We start from the raw sequence: 20,369 nt of genomic DNA, 5'->3' as shown, positions 1-20,369 counted from the left end.
ATGTTCAAAAGCATTATTAACAGATACTGAAGTTACTCCACAAGTCATACATAATACAAAGAGCAATTTAAATCTTAAAAGTTCACTAAACCCAAAAATGAAGTGAAAACAGGATAAAAATATGATTACTTACCTATTCTTGAATCTATTAAGTGCTCCTAGAAGTCTAAGTCCTAAATTGCATATTCTTATGACCTAGTTATTCCGGAGACGATCACACTACCTTTCCACCATCAGTGCCTTGCACGTGTGCAGCACTTTATGCCTTTCTAAGCAATTTCTACCCTTTCCTTTCCATGTCTTCACAATAACTTTCGAGTGAAAGTAGACCAGTTACTAATTTGGGCCGATCCTTCATATCCTTTGGTCTTTGGCCTAACCTGGCTTCTATAAACAGCAAAGAGCATCCAGCAGGTTTCTGATTCTTGCCTTAATTTCTTCTTTTGGCAACGGGGTTGATTCTGCTAGGGACCCTTTGAGGAATCATGCAGAGTGAGCCTCAGACCTGCACGTGTGAGTGAAGTGTGGCCTCGTTGGATGTTAATGCCCCCGGGACGCTTAGGTTTGAGGTTATCCAAACGGACACTTAGGTTTGAGGTTATCCAAACGTGTCCGTGGTGGTAAATGCAACGTATCTCCCCACGGAATTTGCATACGTTCCTAAGACACCAGCTCTGGCCTGGAGGACAGTAAAGGACTAAAGTATATCCTAAAAAGAACTCAGTGAGCAAGAAGGATCAATGAAAAAGAAGTTAATGAAGAATTTAAACTCTGGGAACATGACAGAATGTGTTTACTATTGTAGGATCCTTAAGAAATAAGTGATAAACGTTAAAGAATTTGGGAGGTGCAAAAGTATATTTTAAGAGCTGCTAAGTACTTCACAATTCATCTTAAAAAGAAAACCTGTCCGCCCCAACTCTATTTATTGACTATCTGCTGAGTCAAGCACGTTGTACTTGACACTGTCAGGACAACGAGCCTCTGTCATAAAGGGACCTGCGATCTCAATATGCAAAGAAAACACATCTGAAATGCGGGGAAAGGACGGCCACAAAGCAAAGCACAAATAACATGGATCTTAAGACAAATCGATACTTATTTACTCTGTGAGCTATGGTAAGTTCTGAACAGCCTCTAGGGCAGTGAGTTTCAACCTGCGTACCGCAAAAAATTTTAAAGAATATTATTTTTGAAAGAAATTCAAAGCACAGTAGGTATATTCTTTTTTAACTTTTTAATCAAATTTACGGGTGCTGCAGAAATTTAACTATACCTTCCAGTGTGCTGAGAGACAAACAGGACTGAAAAACACTGTTCTAGAGAATGCTTTGCCAATATAAGATGTTTCAGAATTTTAACACCGTTCAAATTCTATGATTGTATACATTACCCTTCCCCCTCCATTTTACTTAACACACACACAAGATACATAGGATTTCAAGTTGAGCAGAGAGGAATCCTCTAGCTCCACTGGACTGAATGGGACAGGTGGTTGAAGGCAGCGCCTTTTGGCTGTACATACAGGGCACCCCCCCCACAACTTGGAACACGCGCTGTCCGGGTTCGTGTGCTGTGAGTGGATGCGAGCTTCTCAAGTAGACCAGAAGGAGACTGGAGCACAGGGCTGAGCTCTGTACCCACAGTCAGAGCACCTCCTGGTACGATGCTCCACCTGGCTCTCAGGTGTCTGATCAGTGACCCTCTGTGAGAAGACTTTGGCTCTGAGAGAGACACACACGGAAATAAGATGGGAAATTAGTTCTGCAAACACTGAATAGGAAAGCGGCTGAATTGGGGGGAATTTTGAAGTAACTCAGGGATGATCACAAGGTATCCAGAAGTTAAAGAAGAAATCATGAGAATCCTTCGAAATTCATTCCTGAGGAAGACGGAAGGGAGAAGGGGTAATATTTTATTGCAGGCAAGGTTCCACTGCCCTTGAAGGGACGTGAACGTGTGTTTGCTGATGTAGCAGCAGCCCACACACAGCCTATGTGTTAATTTACTTAGGTCCACCCTGGAATCCATCTTCTTGCGGTAACATATCATTAACTTCTGACAGCTCCTCTTTGGCTCCAGGCACTTTAAAGCAAAGTCAGAGTGAGTGCCCTTGCCCACCAGGGAAGGACATCAGGAAGGGTGCTCCTCTCTCCTGCCTGCCAAGAGTGTCATTTCTTGCCATTTTTAGCCTTTAGCACTTTTAATCTAGAAGGGTTATTTAAATAAGAAAAGCACCTTTGAGGTGACCATCTTATACTCCTGAATTCATAATTCTGCCTCAAGAAGGCAAATTCGATTCCTTCAAGAAATACAGCATTGAGGGAAAAAGTCCCAGGCTTAAAGCAGAAGCATATAAATGAAATCTTACGCCTCTTACAAAGATTTACGATTGCTCTGGAAAACCAATGCCACAGACATGCCAGTGCTAGTCAGTCATGTGGCCAAAGGGCCACGCGGAGGGCACAGCACTCAGGACGTGAGGGCTGGATCAGATGACCTACTTACTGTGAGACTGAAGTTTTCATTTAGTTTAAATGAAAGGTGATGATGACTAAATTACAGATTATTCAGGACAATTCCTCTGGGATTCTTCATGTGACAAATCTTCAATACATTTATCAATCATCTAATTGATATTTAATCTGATATCGTATTCATGTGTAGCACCAAGCATGCCAGGGCATGAAAATATAACTCGAATCCCTCTTCCTATATGATGGCATCCCTAAAAGCAGATGGAGACCTTTATATATAAAAACTAACTTACCTCCCTCTTCCAGATCCCTACTTTCTAACTGTGGGAAGATATAATTTAACCAAGGTATCAAATATTGTTTTGCCATGTGGTCCATTTTCCTTATTTGGATCAAAATCTACATTCAAACTCTAACAGATTAAAAAATGTATTTCTTTACAGTCTAAAGAAAAGTTGACGTGGCTTAAGTGGCTAAGGCGCCAGCCACATACACCTAAGGTGGAGGGTTCGAATTCCCAGTCCAGGTTCGCCAAACAACAATGATGGCTGCAACCAAAAAATGGCCAGGCGTTTTGGCGGGCACCTGTAGTCCCTGCTACTTGGGAGGCTGAGGCAGGAGACTCGCTTGAGCCCAGGAGTTGGAGGTTGCTGTGAGCATGATGCCATGGCACTCTACCAGGGGGATAGCTTGAGGCTCCATCTCAAAAAAAAAAAAGAAAAGTTGACGTTATTTTCCTACTACCAAAGTGATGATGAATTTTTTGCCCCCCAATTATCACACATATTCCAGGGAAAGGTTGAGGGATTCAGGGAAATAGGTTGTACTGATCCACGGTCTTTAATTTTTTTTTTTTTTTACAGTACACACACACAAACATCTAAGTTCTCCTGTGAGATGGCAACAAAAAGTGGCTCAACAGCAGACTTGTTCATAAATCTGTTGAGAAAACAAGCAGAGCTCAGCCAAAGCAGTCTGGCTAAATTCTGTGATGGTTTACATTTGCAGCAGTCACAGAAAGAAGGAAGTGTTTCACTGTCTATACCCTGGAGTTCTACGGAAAAAAATGCAAAGTTATAGTTGTTTATAGAAATATGTTTCCTATTTTTTTAAATGACAATTAATTACTGATAAAATCTTCTTCCATTTCTGAATCTTGACCTATAAAGCTTGGGGAAACACTAACTTCCATGAGTGCTATCCAAATATATTCTGGAAAGTTCCATGCAGAATGCTAACTGAAAATGCCCTTGGGAATTCAGGAAGCCAAGGGGACAAACTGTTGTAAATGAATTATAAAACGCTCATGAGTTATGAATCAAAAAGCTCCGCAGCTCTGACAGTAGAGCAGCCCCTCAGGGACATGGCCAAAACAGATAAAATGTTCCCTGGCTGGCAAACACTGTTTGTATAGGAGCAGTGCCAGGGAACCCCGCCGGGGCCTCCCTCGGCTCCTGCTCCACAGTCACCTGTCCGGTGGCTTTAAGCTGCACCTGCAGAAAGTCGGTGTGGCCAGCTGGCAGGGAAGCTCCAGATCAACACCAGTGGATGCAAGTTTGAGACGTGCCTTTGTAACCAGCATGAGATGTAGGCCTCCCTGTATGTGCAGCAGACACATAGAGAAAGGCGATCCTTTCTTCGTGGGAGCCAGAGCCGCCTTGGCATGATGTAACCCAAGAAGGATCCTCGCCCCCAATCATTTTCCCTTTCCGCTTTCTTCGATCCCTGACACTCTATCCTCAGTCTTTGGCTAACGCCAGCTCTTCCCCTAACAACAGGCAAATACTGTGAGGAAGAGTAAAGGCCTCAGTAACGCTCAGTCTCGGTGCGGACAAGCTGAGCAGACTTTTGCCTTCAAGGGGGGAGACTGAGGAGTAGTGAGGCACCAGGGAAATGCCTCAGAATGGGTCACAAGGAGGGACAGCAGAGATGAGGACAGACAGAGCTTACCTACTCTGCAGCTGTACCCGGGGAAACGCAAAGACCTGTACTGCTTGAGTTTGTGGAACTCTTCTCCAGCTCCGGCTGCCTCCTCAACATCTCCCACCACTGCTGGTGTGAGGCCGACCTACCCCAGCAGACTTCGCCTGCTGCATCTCACAAGGATAAAGAAAGAGCACGTTCAACAGCTCACAGTGTGCGTACACAGTTGGAAACTTCTCCTGTTCAGGTGAGAATAACCACTTACGTTGCAGAAGTAGCTTCTCAGAATTAAAGCGATTGCTCCCTCCCTCGTCCTTCCATGGCCCTGTTTCACATTCAGACCTCCATGATCACTCTCAGCCACTTCAGTGTCTCCCACGGGCCACCTGTTTCCCTTGCCACTAGTTTATGAGCAACCAGCAGGGCAGGACAGAAGATTTTTCACATATGAGGGTTTTCCTGTCACCTCGTCTAACACAGGCACACCAGAAGGGAAGGGTGGGGAATGGGCGCTTCCAGACCAGCTTGACATTCTGCGAGTGATAATTCTACACAACCACAAAGAAAGAGAAAAAGGACCATGCCCACAGTGCTTCCTCCCATCACCTGACCTCTGCCTCTCTTCTGCCACAAAAGCATATACATGTCACACTATTAGACTTCCTGAGCATCTTATTTTATGCCTCAGGAAACCACTTGCACAGCTGCTGACTTGGGCAGAGCTGGAGCCTTTTGTTCCTACTTATAATGTGTTTCCAAAGATTTTTGCATAATTTTGAGCCTGACTAAAAACCTTTGACAGTAACAGATCTTCTTCCCAGAAAACACACACACAAACATCTAATGTCTCATCTCAGGGATCCGGGTCTGAAGGTCACGGACTGGGTCACAGTGACTCCTAACTAGATTTAGATCCACTCGTGGGAAAGTCACGGGGACAGGGCTTCAGTTTCTCTGCAGAATTCAGTGACTGGGCTGGATCAGTGTTTCTGCAGGGGTGGCCCCCAAAAGGGTGGACTGGGGAGGGGGAAGGACGCCTTTAGTATCCTTTAGGGGAAGCAGATTCATGGGTCCTGCTCCATAGTTAGTAAATCAAGTTTTTTAAAGACAGACTCTAGACTCTGCTTTTTAAGCCTGCACTATATCATAACAGACCCACTAAGAGGTGAGAAACACCAGATTCTACTCCCTATAACATCTGGGCATGTGTATTTTTATAATGCTTATAATGAATTTTAATATTTAGGGTTGCACAGGACTCTCCACAACATTAGTTCTCCACATTTCCCACGACTCAATTTGGCAAGGAAATATTTTTAATTCTTATAGAACCTTGACTACATACGATGACGTCCTTGCATGGCCTGTCAGCCCTCAGTGCCACAGGCTTTAAGACTGCCAGTCTGCTCAGCCTCAGGAAGGCTGAGCTTGCCCTTGAAGCAAACCAGCTGACCTTGTGTACCTCCGATGCCGGAGAGCACCTGGAACCCTCGCCCAGCAGCATGTGTGCAATCAAGCCGGTCTCAGCAAGCTGTGTGGACACAGACCACAAAGTGACCTGTGGGAGAGCACTTTGAAAGCATGATTATTTCCTCTTGACCATCCTCAGGCACGGTCAGAACACTGATCTGCAAGGGAGATTTTAAGTCCTGGAGAACTGCAGCAAAATGTAGCAGAAAGGAAAGGGTTACTCTGCGTGCAGGGCTGGGAAGGCTACCTGATTTTAGCAAGAGGAAAGTGGGATACATAACTTTATAGAAAAGCTATATTTTCAGAAGTGATGCACCTGTTTGGATAAATATGTATTATAAGGAGATACATTTTAAAGTTTGAATGAGTAAATAGTTCATGGACCTTATAGAGAAAGCTGTCGTTTCCCAAGTCCCACTCCAGCCCCCAAAGATGACACCCAGATGAGCAAGCACACAGAGAAGGCCTGGGATGACATCCTTTCCACCAAGTCGATCATCGACTGGGTGTCGGACCCCATGCTAGATGGGCAGAAGCAGACATGGGCCTGGTCTCATGGTGCTTACAGTCCGCGGGGAGACAGACATTAACACGATTCCACGGGACACAACAAAGGAACCTCCACAGTCTGATCAGGGCCGAGAGTTTCTCTGAGAAAGTGATACGTAAGCAGGGACCTAAAAAATGACTGGGAGGTTCCCGAGCACAGGGATGAGGAGTGAGGAGAGGCTGACGCAGGCAGGAAAGACGGCATATTGTACGATATAAATTTTCAAAAATGTGAATCTGTTAGAGCCATGGGTGAATAAAAGTTGTACTCTTATAGGAGGAAAGAATTCAAGCTGATTCCTTCTGAGGTTGTGGATACGCCCGTGGGTCTATGGAGGGGCACGAGAAAAGGACACACAAGCCTTCCATTTGCCCACACGCAGCTAATAACTTGCTATTTGTGGGGGGAACGTTTCTAAATTTCTTTTCATTAAAATGGATTTCTTATAAAGAATCTGCATTTAAAACAATGTGAAGCCCAACAAGCTGCTTTTTCTCTCTCTGACCTGCTCCCGCTGTTACCTTTCTTCACAGTGGGCAGCTTAGAGCCACAGCCCTCCGCGCACACTTCTCTCTGGTGTTGACCTTACACCATTTTGACTTTTTGCTATAACACAGTCATAATGCCTTGGGAAGTCTTTAAAAGTCAGAAAAGATGTTCTTTTATGAAGGGGACTGTGGGCTAAAAGAGCATCAATTACTTTACAGTAACTAATTCAAAATCATTCATCTTGAGTTGTAAAATTCTTGCCCCCAAAGTTAGTGCAATAAAACTAAAATAAGCTCTTTTAAGAAATGTGTGGTAGTTGCATCAGTATAAGGTGGTGCTCCTAAAGGCAGAAGAAAGAAGCCCAGTGGTCTCCTCCTTCCAAATCCCACCTCCTTCTCCTCCTCTGAGGATGACACCCTTGATCCACAGAGAAAGAAGCTGAGAGCAGAGAAGGAGAAGACTTAAATGCAGAGTGCGGCCTAATACTTCCCACTGGGAAAGTCACAGTTACAAAAGATGAAACCTGGGTAATCCTGAGAGAGCATTTACGTGTCCAGAGATTTTCCCACCTACCTAGGAGAAGAAGGACCAGAGAAATCAGAACTAATGATTTGCCCATGTAGCTATGCCGGCTGAGCTCTCTAGAAAGCATATATACTTTTCTTTTTTTTGAGACAGTCTCATTTTGTCACTCTTAGTAGAAGTCACAGCTCACAGCAACCTCAAACTTGCCGGCTTAAGCAATTCTCTGGCGTCAGCCTCCCAAGTAGCTGGGACTACAGGTGCCCGCCACAATGCCCAGCTATTTTTATAAATGAGGTCTCGCTCTGGCTCAGGCTAGTCTTGAACCTGTGAGCTCAGGCAATCCACCCACCTCAGCCTCCCTAGAAAGTATATATTTAACAAGTATTTATCAACTATTCACTATGTGCCAGGGACTATACTTGGTACTTATACAACTTCATTTAATCTTTAAAAAAAAAAAAAAAACCACACAAGGTAGACATGATTACTATTGTTTTGCAGATGTGTCCTTATACATTCCTAACAATCCTTTCCTCTCCAGCAAAATCCATAGTTTCATAAATATTTTATGTAGGCAAGTTTTAGGAATTCAGGACTAACAAAAATAAGATAGAACTGAGATGAAACGAAGGTTTAAGGTGGGACGCTGAATATGTGCTTTAAGATTCCTTTACAGTTGACCCTTGAACAGCATGGGGTCAGGAGTGCCAATCCCTGCGCAGTTGAAAATCTGTGTAACCTCTGACTCCCCCAGTACTTAACTACTAACAGCCTACTGTTTACAAGAAGCCTTGCCAACAGCATAAACAGTCAATAACACACATTTTCCTATGCTATAGTTATTACATGCTGTATTCTCACAATAAACTAAGAGAACAGAAAATGTTACTAAAACTTGTAAGGAAGGCAAAATATATTTACCCTTCATTAAGTGGAAGCAGATCATCTTCACACTGAGAAGGCTGAGAGGGTGGGGGAGGGAGAGGTTGGTCTTGCTGTCTGGGGGAAGGGGGCAGAGGCAGAAGAAAGTCCATGGTAGTGAACTTGCACAATTCAAACGTGGTGGTGTTCAGGGGCCAACTGTATTTGTTAGAGATGAATTAAAAACTTTGAGTTTCTTGATGCCCAATGCAAACAAATAAAGGCAACCATCTACACAAGTTAGTGTCCTTAAAATAAATTACAGGAAGAATCAAAACAATGCTATGTTGGGCATTATTAAATAATCAAAGACCTATTTGCCTCTCAATCCATACTGATAATCAGAATCCTTCTCAATATAGTATTCCAAGGCAGCCACTAATTAATCAAAGTTAGGATATGAGATGAATCCTGTGGTCTATGAACTTTGGTCTAAATCCAAGGTGCAACCTGGAGCCCAAAATGCCTGTTTTTGTAAATAAAGTCTTATTGGAACACAGCCCTGCCCATTTGTTCACATATCATCTGTGGCTGCTTTTCTACTACATTGGGAGAGGTGAGCAGTTGAGACGGAGACTGCATGGTCAACAAAGCCTAAAATATTTATAACATGGCTCTTTAAAGAAAAATCCTGCCAAACCCTGATATAGATAAATGGCCAAACTAAACAAAACTAGCAGATATGCATACATATTAATATTATTTATTTTGCATTTATTATATGCCTTCATGTATAAATGCAGTATATTAGGTTCCAGGTATACAAAAGTTAAGTTTCCCATAGTCCTACCTTGAAATAGCCCACAAGCTAGTTACAGAGATGACTATTTGAAGAGATAATTATAAATCAATTTGATGTACAATTTTCTATGTGAACCCAACAGAGTGATTTAAAAATTCTAACACCTTAAAGGTGTTTCTTAAGCATTTTATTCTTTTCCATTTGACCATCCAACCTAAAAAGTTAGAGGGAGTCTTAGAAATTATAGTCTGGTACCAATTCTCAGAGGAAATGCAGTCAGGTGTTATAAAGGGTAACTGCTTTACCTGATGTAAGATAAAAAATGAAAATTGTATTAAGCATTCTAAAAACAATAGGCAATTGGTGATAACCCATAAAAAAACTAACTTAAGCAACCTTAGATTCTCAAAACTGTCATCTGTTAGGAACTACCTAATCACAAGAAATTTTAAAAGGCTCCAGAGGGACATGTAAAGTTTGAATTAGGATTCAGGGACATCATAAATCCATAATTATAGTGAGTCACAGCTGCTCCGACTTTAGAATAATGAATTACTTAGTGAAGGCTGGTGCCTCCGAAATGGCAAGAAGAAATCCCACCCTAGAGCAGCGTCCTCTCCTTACGTCCTATACGCAGACAGTCCCTGTCCAAGACAGATCCACCCAAAGATTTATTGTTGCAACTATTTCCTCATAAATCATGGTGGAAATGACTAGAAAGCATTATAAACTTTGCCATCTACAGTATAGTCAATTATTAATTTCTTTTTATTTCCCAAGGTAGTACCTGTGATCCTTCTCAAAACTTGTTTTGGAAAAGACTTAGGTGCCGTAGGATAAAGAAGCCATTAAGTAAGTCAAATTGACTTATGAGACCCAATGAACCAGACTTTCTTTTTAACACACTTTCTTTTTAACAGACTTTCATATGTCCACATTCAGGCAGTTAAATAGCAAAGGTTAACAGAACTTTAGAAGACAGGTGGCTGCCATTTTTGTACTGAATAGCTATTTATAAAGTCAATGACTTGCTGATTCTGTTTGAAATCTTTCCTTTAAGAGCAGTTCAAGACAAAATTTTATATATAACACGTTTTAATGACTTCCTTCCCAAATACTAGGTAAATTCTCAGAGTCCTTTGCAGTTCAGTTAAAAATAAAAGTTTGGATATCCGTATGTGTGTGTCTTATGTAATTTTTCAAATGAAAGTGCTATGAGTGATAGTTCGGTCCCACAATACCTCATTTACCAAGTGCCATTAGTGAATGAAGAGGTCCACATAAGGGAATGTTTCATTTAACTCAATTTTACTATTCTCAATGATAAATTATTGTAACACTTCTGAGGAAAATGTTTATAAAGTGAAACAGACTCTACAGCTTTTAAAAATGAATGCATGGAAGAAAATCCAGCCTTTCCTTGACGACTGAAGGCCGTCTTCAGGGCGTGAAGGGGGGGTGGAGAGTGTATGTTTTCTGTACGTGAGTTTGGTTCCCACATCCAGTCAAATCACCCTGGTCACTGAGTCCTCCACAGGCTCCTCCACAGGCAGGTGACACGGCTGCTAAGAGGCTGTTCCTACACCATCATCCAGCCTCAAGACTGAAAGTGCAGCTTCTAGTTGAAGAAAGCTGCGTGGGCTTTGTGACCACTTTAAAACTTCAGTGTCACAGAAACATTTCAAAAATTAAACATCCAAACCTTTAAATAATCCATTTACTTTAGACCATGAGTGACTACACCAGGAAGTAAACAATATTTAATAACATGTATCTTATTTGCCAGATTAACATTTTTAAACATTCATAATTGACCAACTTCTTAATTAAGAAACTAAAGAACAGGAATGAAAAGACAATGACCAAGGGAGTTTTTCCTGACTGTGCTCCTGGAAGCCACCAGGAAACAGTGAAAGCTTCAGTATCAATGGACAGTAATAGACTTAATCTCCATATGGTATTGGTTAGGCACGCGCACTACAGGTGTGTAATTAGCTTTTTCTCCACCAGATGGCGTCCATGAATCAAGTGAAATGGCTTAACTTCCGTGACATTCAAAAGGGAAAATGAATAAATGTCGTAAGGAATGGCTGTCCTCTTGTCTTCCACACGAGCAACTGCGGAAATTCACAGGCATGAAAAGGAGAGAGCTAACTGAACTGGGTTAAAAACCACGCCTGATAATTCATTCTTTCAACATTTGAGTGTTTACAGTGCTCCAAGCATTATGCTGAATACAGAGCTCAAAGAAAGAGTCTTTGCCCTCTAAGAGCTTATGATTCAGGGATACAACTTGTAAGGAAATTACTACAAAGAACACAATACATTATCTAACTGAGAAGCCTTAGACGCCCCATGTCACGAGGCACATGTGAGTTGAATCTTGAGGGATGTAAGGAGCTGCTGAGAGAACAATGGGCCGCCAGCAATCCAGGCAGAGAGCCCAATCCACATAAAGACAGAGGTGTGAAAAGCCAGGCTGTGTGGGAGCCTAAAACTAGGTCATAGGGCCAGAGGGTTAGGGGGCTGGAGGGGGAGAGAGTGAGTGTGGGGGAGGGGAGGCAAAGGTTGAGAAAGGGCAGAAGAACTAACAGCAGGCGAGAAGCACGGGAGGATACTTAGGAATCTTAATTCTTTAGTATTAGATAGTAATAGCTAACACTAAACTTTCTATATGGTGAATGGAGGCTACTTAAATGGATCATTCTTCATTAGGAGTCTAAGACAGCACATATAGTTTCTGACCCCATTTTTCAGAGCCTGGCCAATGCTCTGTTGTTGGGGTGTCACCATGGACCTGCTTTAATAACAAAGCGTCCCCCCACAACCTACCTGCTTCAAAAACCTTTAGAAGTGGGCTAGGCGCGCTTTCTTTGGGCAATTCATTCTATTCCACAGTAAACCATGGGGCAATAATGTTCTCGGTTATTCCAGCTTCTGGAAGGGGTTCGGAACGAGCCTAGGAGCCCTGGGTTCCTGCTTCTGTGCTAGGGCTGTGTGCTCCTGAACCTCGATGGTCCTTGGTCCCTTTATCTGTAAAACAGGGGAGTGGAATGGAGGGGCTAGATTGGATGATCTTTGAAATCCCTTTCTGTCTTAAATTTCATTCTGTAAATTTTATTTCCCTCTACTATAATGAGTACTTAAGGTAGGTCACAAAGAGAATCTGCAACCCATATAACCTGGAAATCCTGAGAATTCACCATAACATTGATCGACTAATAGCAGAGGAAAAATAATAGTTTACAGGTTCTTAATGCGACTGTTTTGCAACTATTACAAGTGATAATCTTTCAAAGTCAAATTGCATGAGCCTAATGAACAGAAGGCATGTTGATTATCCAGAAGGTAAAAAATATGTTCACATTTTCATGTATCGTTAGAACAGAAGTTTCTTCTAAACCTCTGTTGGCTTTAGTGACTTCACAGCCATCCATTGGCAGCAGGAAGCCGTTACTGAATTAACAGAACCGGCTACGAAATCAGATGGCTTCAAATTCCTTCTGTCACATTAGTGACAAGGAACGAATCCATTTATTAAATAACAGCAATTCTCTCACTGAGCCTTAACTGAGGCAGCAAAAATGAGACGGTGTGACAGATTTTCAGCATTACAAGAGTGTAGTAATAAAAAGCCACAATAGAAGAATGAAGCGGGATAAACATTTGCATGGAATTCTTGTCAAGAATTTAAAAACATGTAGTGTTTCAGGACAAGCACTCTCCACGTCAGGCTTTTAGAGAAGATTTAAGTATCATTAAACTGAAACCACACACTAAGTTTTATGAAGACCATATCTGCCAAAAGTGATGTTGAACAATAATTTAAATATTAAAATACACATGCTTATGAACTCGCGGCATAACAGTTTCTAACATTCAGTGACTTTTCATGCTAATTCACTGCATTCTGGGACATGAAACATTTGGGACCTGGATGCATACGGAGTCAAAAGTACAAAGTGTTGAAATGCTTTATCCAGACAATAGGCATTTTACTCCTGTTGTGTTGAAGATTTCTCTTGTATTTTCATCATTAAATGGGATGGATGGTAAATGAGAAGTTTTAATTCAGAGATGACAATGAAATGAATTTAAATTATTTAACTAGCTCCTGGGAAACGTATTTTATTAAAATTTATTCATAGAGTTTACTTTTCTTTTAATCCTGAGAGACTATGTAAATACTGAGATCATTTCTTTCTTTCTCTTTTTTGTTTGAGACAGAATTTCACTTTACTACCCTCGGCAGAGTGCCGTGGCCTCACAGCTCACAGCAACCTCCAGCTTTTGGGCTTAGGCGATTCTCTTGCCTCAGCCTCCCGAGTAGCTGGGACTACGGGAGCCCACCACAACACCCAGCTAATACTCAGATCATTTCAAACAAAAAATTCCAGCTACTAGTAGATGTAAAAAAGAAAAAAATGAACTGAAATATTTTAGTGAATATAATAAAAATCTCTGCAAGTGATAATACTGGACATTTTACTGTAGGTCAGGCACTGAGCTACTATACAACATACTTTATTATCTCAGTTAAACTAAAAATTAGAGGAGAAAGAAACCTACTTGGCCAGCATAAAACTGACACTAGTTTTGTTTTCCAAGTGAAATCCGTTTCACTTTAGAGTTATCCTACCACACACGGCATGATTATTAATACATATGGGAGTCTAACTATGTGAAGTGATGAGAAGCAAAGGGATTTAAAAGGTCATGGTCACTATGACAGTCATACTGGTGACAGATTAAAGTCTCCTAAAAAGAAAATATAATAGATAGGATTTACCAAATCCCCTTGGGAAACGTAACTCTCACGAGTATTTCTAATGCTCTGTGGGTAACGCTGCTTTGCACCACGATGTTTCTCCCATTAATTGATATTTTACCCATGCAAAATATCTAGTACGTTAAACATTTCTGCTGATGCCGAAACCCCATTTCAAAACATACCCTTGGGAATATTATATAGCTGAGAAACTCTATTTACTTACAGCTCTTTAGAGAAGCTATTGCAGAAGTTCACGTGAAAGTCATTAGAGAGATACCTGGGGCTGAGGGAGCCTGTACCATTAAAATAATGTCAAAAAATTCAACTTAAAATTCTCTCCCAAATCCTCACATGACATTCAAAGTTGTGAAAGAGGAGGTGGGCGGTGGCGGAGACCCAAACAGACAGATCACCTGGATCAAGGCCCCACTTCAAAGCTCTACGGGAGATTTGAGCCGGTGAAATCTGGAGATTTGAAGTGTTTCTCCTGCAGCGCCTGCCCACAGCCAGACGTGAGCCTAGAGAGCCAAGGCGGTGTGAGGACACGGCAGCTGGCACTGCAAGGTTTACTGGGACATCAAGACGTTTTCTTGATTTTTTTTTTTTTTTTACAATGTGTAGTATAATAAAACATGAACTATTGAAAAGGAAAATGCATTCTTCAGGAGCAGATTTCACAGAACAGTCTGATGTCATTTTCCGGCAGTAGAGCAGCTAGTAATTAAATATCGATGCATTAACAGCCTGGCTGACTCAGTGAGCTTTCATTTGGTACAATTAGGACTCCATCACTGCAGCCAGTTGTCCTGTCAGGTTCCTGAGGTGCACAAATTCAGGCCCCAGGGCAAGTCAGTGGGGAAAAACGAATGGGAGCTGGAGTACCCACGGTCTCCACACCGCTAGGGCAGTGGGGCTGGACACGGGCTACCTCCATGATTCCCGAGGGCTCTCTCGCACTGCAGTACCTCTGGACCCGCAAACTCTTCCCTGATACGTCACTACTCTGACCATGGTCCACCCAACACGAGAAAGAGGTACGCACATCCACTGACAGACACACGCACACACTCATTCTCATAGCCTCTTGCCCTCCAGAAAGGTTACCCTGGCTGTTGCAAATTACACCACTCCCTAAAAAACTGAGTTGGAGATTAGATTAGTAGACCAGAATGTAAACTACATCCTTCGGGATGAAAGAATTAAATGACTGCCAATATAAAGTTTGCAGGAGTCATTATTTATAATCGAAAGGAGTTGAACAGTCTCTGACTACACATTTGGTTCTTGAAGTCCCTAGACAGTCCCAAGCAGCCCAGCCTTCAGAGAGCAACCAGGTCTTCACTCAGGCCAGGGTTATAGGGACTGTGACTTTACGTTTTGGGCTTGAAGGCTTCTGTCTTCAGATAACTACATGTTATCCTTATATAGAAATATATAATAGGAAGAATACCATATAGCCATTAAAAATGTTGATATGAAAGTTTTAAAGACATTGAATCTTTTACAGTATATTGGTAACTAAAAAAATTTTACCAAGTTCGTACCCGTGGTACGAACCCACATATGTACTACATCTTAGCACTCAGAACCACCACCAAGAGTTCTTTCAATGCCGAGGAAGTACATGAGAAATTTTTTTCTAAGTTTCTTATATTTTTCAGAATTGATGCAACGAATATACATTACCTTCATAACAATGTGGGATGGAGAAAATGGTAAAAGGGGAAGGAAAAAATAGTAGATGGTACCAGCTCTTTCTGCCAGAAAAGAATGAGCAAGAGAACATGGACCGTGTGATCTTCTCTTAACTTTACCACTTCGTGGGAAATGTTAACCTTCCTCCTTTCCAATTATTTGACTTTTGTCACAGCAGGAAACCTACTAAAAAAGTATTTGGGCTGGGGAGGAGCAGGGAAGGCGTAGAAAATCACAGTCTAAAAATAAAAGACACAGCAAGAAGTTGTTCTCCATGAACATCAGCACAGCAGAGGAGCCAGGAGGCATTCATTTTGAACACAGCTTAATGGTTTCCACTTTTTCAAAAATTGATCTTAGATGTATTATTTCTCACATCCCCAACGTGTCAACTTAAAATGAATGATGTGTAAAAGTTGAAAACATTTGCTCTTGTTACCCTCTAGCTTTAACAGGAGAAAGGAGACAAATTCCCTGGAGAAACAGGATTAATGACATATGGTAATTACACTATTAGGCTGAAATACCCATAATAGCACAAACCTCCATTAAACACATTCTTCAAGAGGCACTTCTATTAAAGATAAATTCAGTCATTTTAAATTCATAAACAGAAAGCTATGTATGTATCAAAACCCTTTCTTATGTAACTGGATTGTCTGAAGTCATTTGTTCCACCATTTCTTGTGAGTGGAATACAGGATGGTCAATCAGTGTGTGCACACTAGCAAAACACCAACCACAAAAACCTACACTGAGTGTGTGGACATAGGTGTGTGTACGGATCCCAGGCTGCCTGAACTAAAAGGGAGAAAAATGCTCTGTGGGCAACTCCTATTTTTCATTTCAATGTTTGTATCCGACTGTCTTGATTATCGTCCTTTATACATTTAGTTGGGAGAGCAGCGCAAATTGGAAACTGTATCTTGCAAACAATTCCACCTTCACAAAGTAATAAAGTATGCCTTAACCAGGCATGATACAAAGTCGCCCCGACTAGCCTATGTCTTTTGCAAATGTTTGCTGCTTCAAGATGTACAACCCCATTTTACTCTGTATTCTATCTCATTTAGTCCTTGTATCTTTGTAAGCCAAAGGAAGTTATTAATACATTCCCCACAACTGTGTAGCACTTCACAGCTTACAAAGTTCATTTTTAAAAAGGTCTTTTAAGTGAGAAATTTCAACAGAGATACCAAGATACGGTTGTGAAACTCCAACTTTTGAAGTTCTAGGCCCAAGTACAAAATTGTAAAAGGAACATTTTGCAGCCCACCTTGTGATTCTAAAAAGCCCTAACTCACACTCAAAAAGAAAAGCCAAATTCTGGAAATGAAAGAATTTCTGGGGAAGGTTCTTTGGGGGAGCACAGAGTTGGGTGCCCCTTCTCGTGCATAACACAGACAGAAAGAGAAGGTGACTCGGGCAAGTCAGGAGATGGGATTCTAAAGGACCGTCGGGGGAGCCTGCCAGGTTCCCTGTAGTTAGAGTATCTGCCTGACTCCTGCCTGGAGAAGCTGAACGAGCAAGCGGTGCAGGAGGGGTGAGAAGGTGAGGGGGCTGTGCAGGATGGCTGCATACCCGGCACTTGTCTGTCCCGGGGCCTGAGTACATGTGTGGACAGAGGTGAGCCCCAAAGGGGAGAGAGCTGCTCTGAAGCCACTTAGATCTGCCTGAGAGGACACCGAGGGGGTGAAAGGCTCCCACAAGCGTCTTTATGGACAGAGTGCTGAAAACCAGGAGGTGAGGAAGATGCGCTGACTGTGAGTGAAGGGAGGCGGGTGTGGCTGAAGTGACCAATAGAGAGAGTCAGTTTGAAGCACTTGGCTCATCATTCCAGCAAGATCTTTCCTCTCCCTCTCCTTTCCCTTCTCTCTTTTTCTTTCTTTTCCAGTTTAGACTCTGGAAGCAGGACCAGAAACTATGGCTGTCAAGTGTAAACTTAAGGTAGTTTCCAACGGTCAAGGGCCTTAGCTGGGGAGGGAAGCAGAGAGAAGATCGAAATGAAGCTTCAGCTTTCGGCCACTTCACTCTATTTGCAACTAAAAGACACTGTAGTAAAGTGTCATCCTTAAAATTATCAGAAAACTCATGGACTGCCCCAGTTTTCATCCTGGGGTGGGGAAGAATTCATCTATACTTCTAACTGGACAGTGGGACACACAGTCTGATTAGACCCCACGACTCTCGTTTGTTCAATTTACGGGTTACGAGTGAGTTGAAACTCCTTCAGTAAGCAGGTCACTGAAACCCGACCAACTACCTTAACCCCAGAAAGTGACTTCGCAGGGTCACAGCAAACTTCAGTAAAAATAGTGAGGTTTGCCTCAAAGCCAGCTGAAGCCAGGATCGTAGGCCCCCTCGGCCTTAGACATGCTTGTCTAGCCCGTCCAGGCTGCTGCCACACAATACCACAGAGCACACAATTTATAAGGCCCAGAACTTGATCCTCTCCCAGTTTTGGTGGCTGGGCAGTTGACGATCAAGGTTCACGGTCTGGTACCACCATCTAGTGTCCTCGCGTGGCAGAAGCAACAGAAGAGCACAAGGGACCCAGCCAGCTCCCTCTCACCCTTTTACAGTCACGAGTCCTATTCGTGACTCTGTCAGATCCTACAAGCCTCACTGTCGCATGCAGGATGAAGTTTCAACACCAATCTGGGAGAGGGCACAGACACTGACACCCAGCACTGCTCTCTTCACGTCTCACTGTCCTCCCCAACAGTGGCACTTGGGACCCAGGGATTGGCTCCTAGCAGCTCCCAGCTCTGATACGTGCAGCAATACCATGCTAGAGCTGTGGAGGACACCTTTGGAAGGCTCTAATTGTCCCTGCTTCACTCGCGTCCCTACCCCTGACCCAGTCATTATGTTCAGATGGAGTGAGGTACCAGGCCACACGCTGTAGTCAGGATGGTGTGTGGTCTGTTACTACAAGTATAGAAGGGGGCCAGGAAGATTTAACATTGAATGTCACAATTTGCACCCATTATCTCATTTTATCCTTGCTTTAGAGGGAAAAACTGAGGAACATATTCAAGGACATACAATAAATTTAGCCAGTGGTTAGCTGGCTATGGAACCCAGATCATCTAACTGTAATACTGATATCCTTTCTAATACACTCCGTATCTCTCTTTAAAGATTTTCTGTAGCAAATAGCTGTAATTAGTTTGTTACCTGCCAACAGGAAACTAGATTAAGTAACCTCTAACGTCAATTTTACCTCTAACATTATGATTCTAAAATAGGTCAGGACCTGGTTTCATCCAGGTTTCATGGATGATCTAGAGTCATTCATTCTCCATCGATTTAATTCACTCGGTCTGTGTTTTCTGAATACTGCTCTCTCTCATGGGTCAGACACTCTTTCGCTCTCTTGCTCATCAAGAAGCCCAAATACTAAACAAAACTCTGAACCACACAGCAACTACCTGGCCAAAAAAACCCAGAAAAATAAGTATAATAAATTCATGTAGTCACCAATTAAAACAAGCCATTAGGGGCAGTGCCTGTGGCTCAGAAGGGTAGGCACCGGCCCCATATGCCGGAGGTGGCAGGTTCAAACCCAGCCCCAGCCAAAAATGGCAAAAAAAATTAAAATAAGCCATTAGTGACAGGCTTCATTTGACCAACCACACAAGGAGCAAATAGCTTTTCTTATAGACACATTATCACTCATGCATACACACATGCAATGGAAATGAGAGATCTCACACAAATGAGAAATTTCGTAGTATAAAAATTACATACTGTGTAACACTTTCACCACCAACATGTATAAATCTAATTTTTAAAAAATTCATCAGTATCAGAGCAACAGATTTAAAGGAGGAAAACAAAATTTTATATAGGTTAAAATTTTTAGGCCTTACATGTAGCTGTTCAAACAGTTCCTCTGCGTTATCGTTTTATGATGGCTTCTGAGTTTAAAAATATCCACAGCGTGTATTAAACGACCATCATATCACAGCAGACAACTTCAAAGACACAACTGGAAATTACTTCGCTTTCCCAACTGTACTTGCTTGAGAGAGCTTCTGGCTAGAGGAGATAACACGGCCCAGCTTTGATTCTGGGCCTTTGCTGATGTTGGTGTATTAAAGTAACACAGGTTAGCATTTTCAGTCATGGGATGTTCCTGTACATACATCTGGAAAAGGCAAAGATGCAGAACAAGGTCTCCTATACCATCATCCTTCAGAGCATCTATCTGCACAACAGCAACCCAGCTGCCTTAGGTAGAAAACCCAACAACCCTGGCTTTCTTGATTCATTTGCAAAATAGAAATAATCCGTAGTACATGCCGTGGGGCATCCTGGGAGGATCGATGATTATTTACAGGGCTATAATAAGCTCCTTGGAATATACTTGAAATAAAACAGGTGTAAGTACCCTGTGCCTCAAAGAAGTCCCCCTATCAATTAATGCTCTACATATGCTAGAATCCAAACAAGTCAGGAGGGCTCAGGAGAATGCTGCCATCACAACCATCTGCTCTGATCAAATCAGTCCTATGACCTCAGTACCTTGACGTCGTACCCACCATCCACAGCCACCACGGGCATATCAGGTTCATAGCTGAGACTCCCCCAGAAGAAGGATTTCTCACATCGAGACAAACACCCCTGACGTGGTTGGAGGGAGCCCATGGCCAGCACAGATCGTGGAATCCTGCTCCAGAGTCAATTCCATATGTACTTCTGACACGGGACTGTATTCAGCACTACGTGGTGATGTGAGGAGATCTCGGAAGGCCTTGAACTCTTACTGTGCACACTGATGTACCAAAATGAAAGAGCAAT

At 42.4% G+C, this 20,369-nt stretch overlaps 1 protein-coding gene and 1 pseudogene across 1 annotated transcript in view; one reads left to right on the top strand and one right to left on the bottom strand.

The window, feature by feature from the left end:
• PPM1L (protein phosphatase, Mg2+/Mn2+ dependent 1L) overlaps positions 1-20,369 on the bottom strand; it is a 270,729-nt gene that overhangs the window by 89,561 nt on the left and 160,799 nt on the right. The gene's annotated exons all lie outside the window — the stretch shown is intronic.
• The window catches only part of LOC105887424, a 68,631-nt pseudogene continuing 54,008 nt past the window's right edge, over positions 5,747-20,369 (top strand).

Source organism: Otolemur garnettii, unplaced genomic scaffold (assembly GCF_000181295.1).
Source record: "Otolemur garnettii isolate 467f Iridium unplaced genomic scaffold, OtoGar3 scaffold00084, whole genome shotgun sequence".
NCBI classification, from domain to species: Eukaryota; Metazoa; Chordata; class Mammalia; order Primates; family Galagidae; genus Otolemur; species Otolemur garnettii.
Note: the sequence above shows the minus strand (reverse complement) of the source record. Positions and strands in the feature narration are given on the sequence as shown.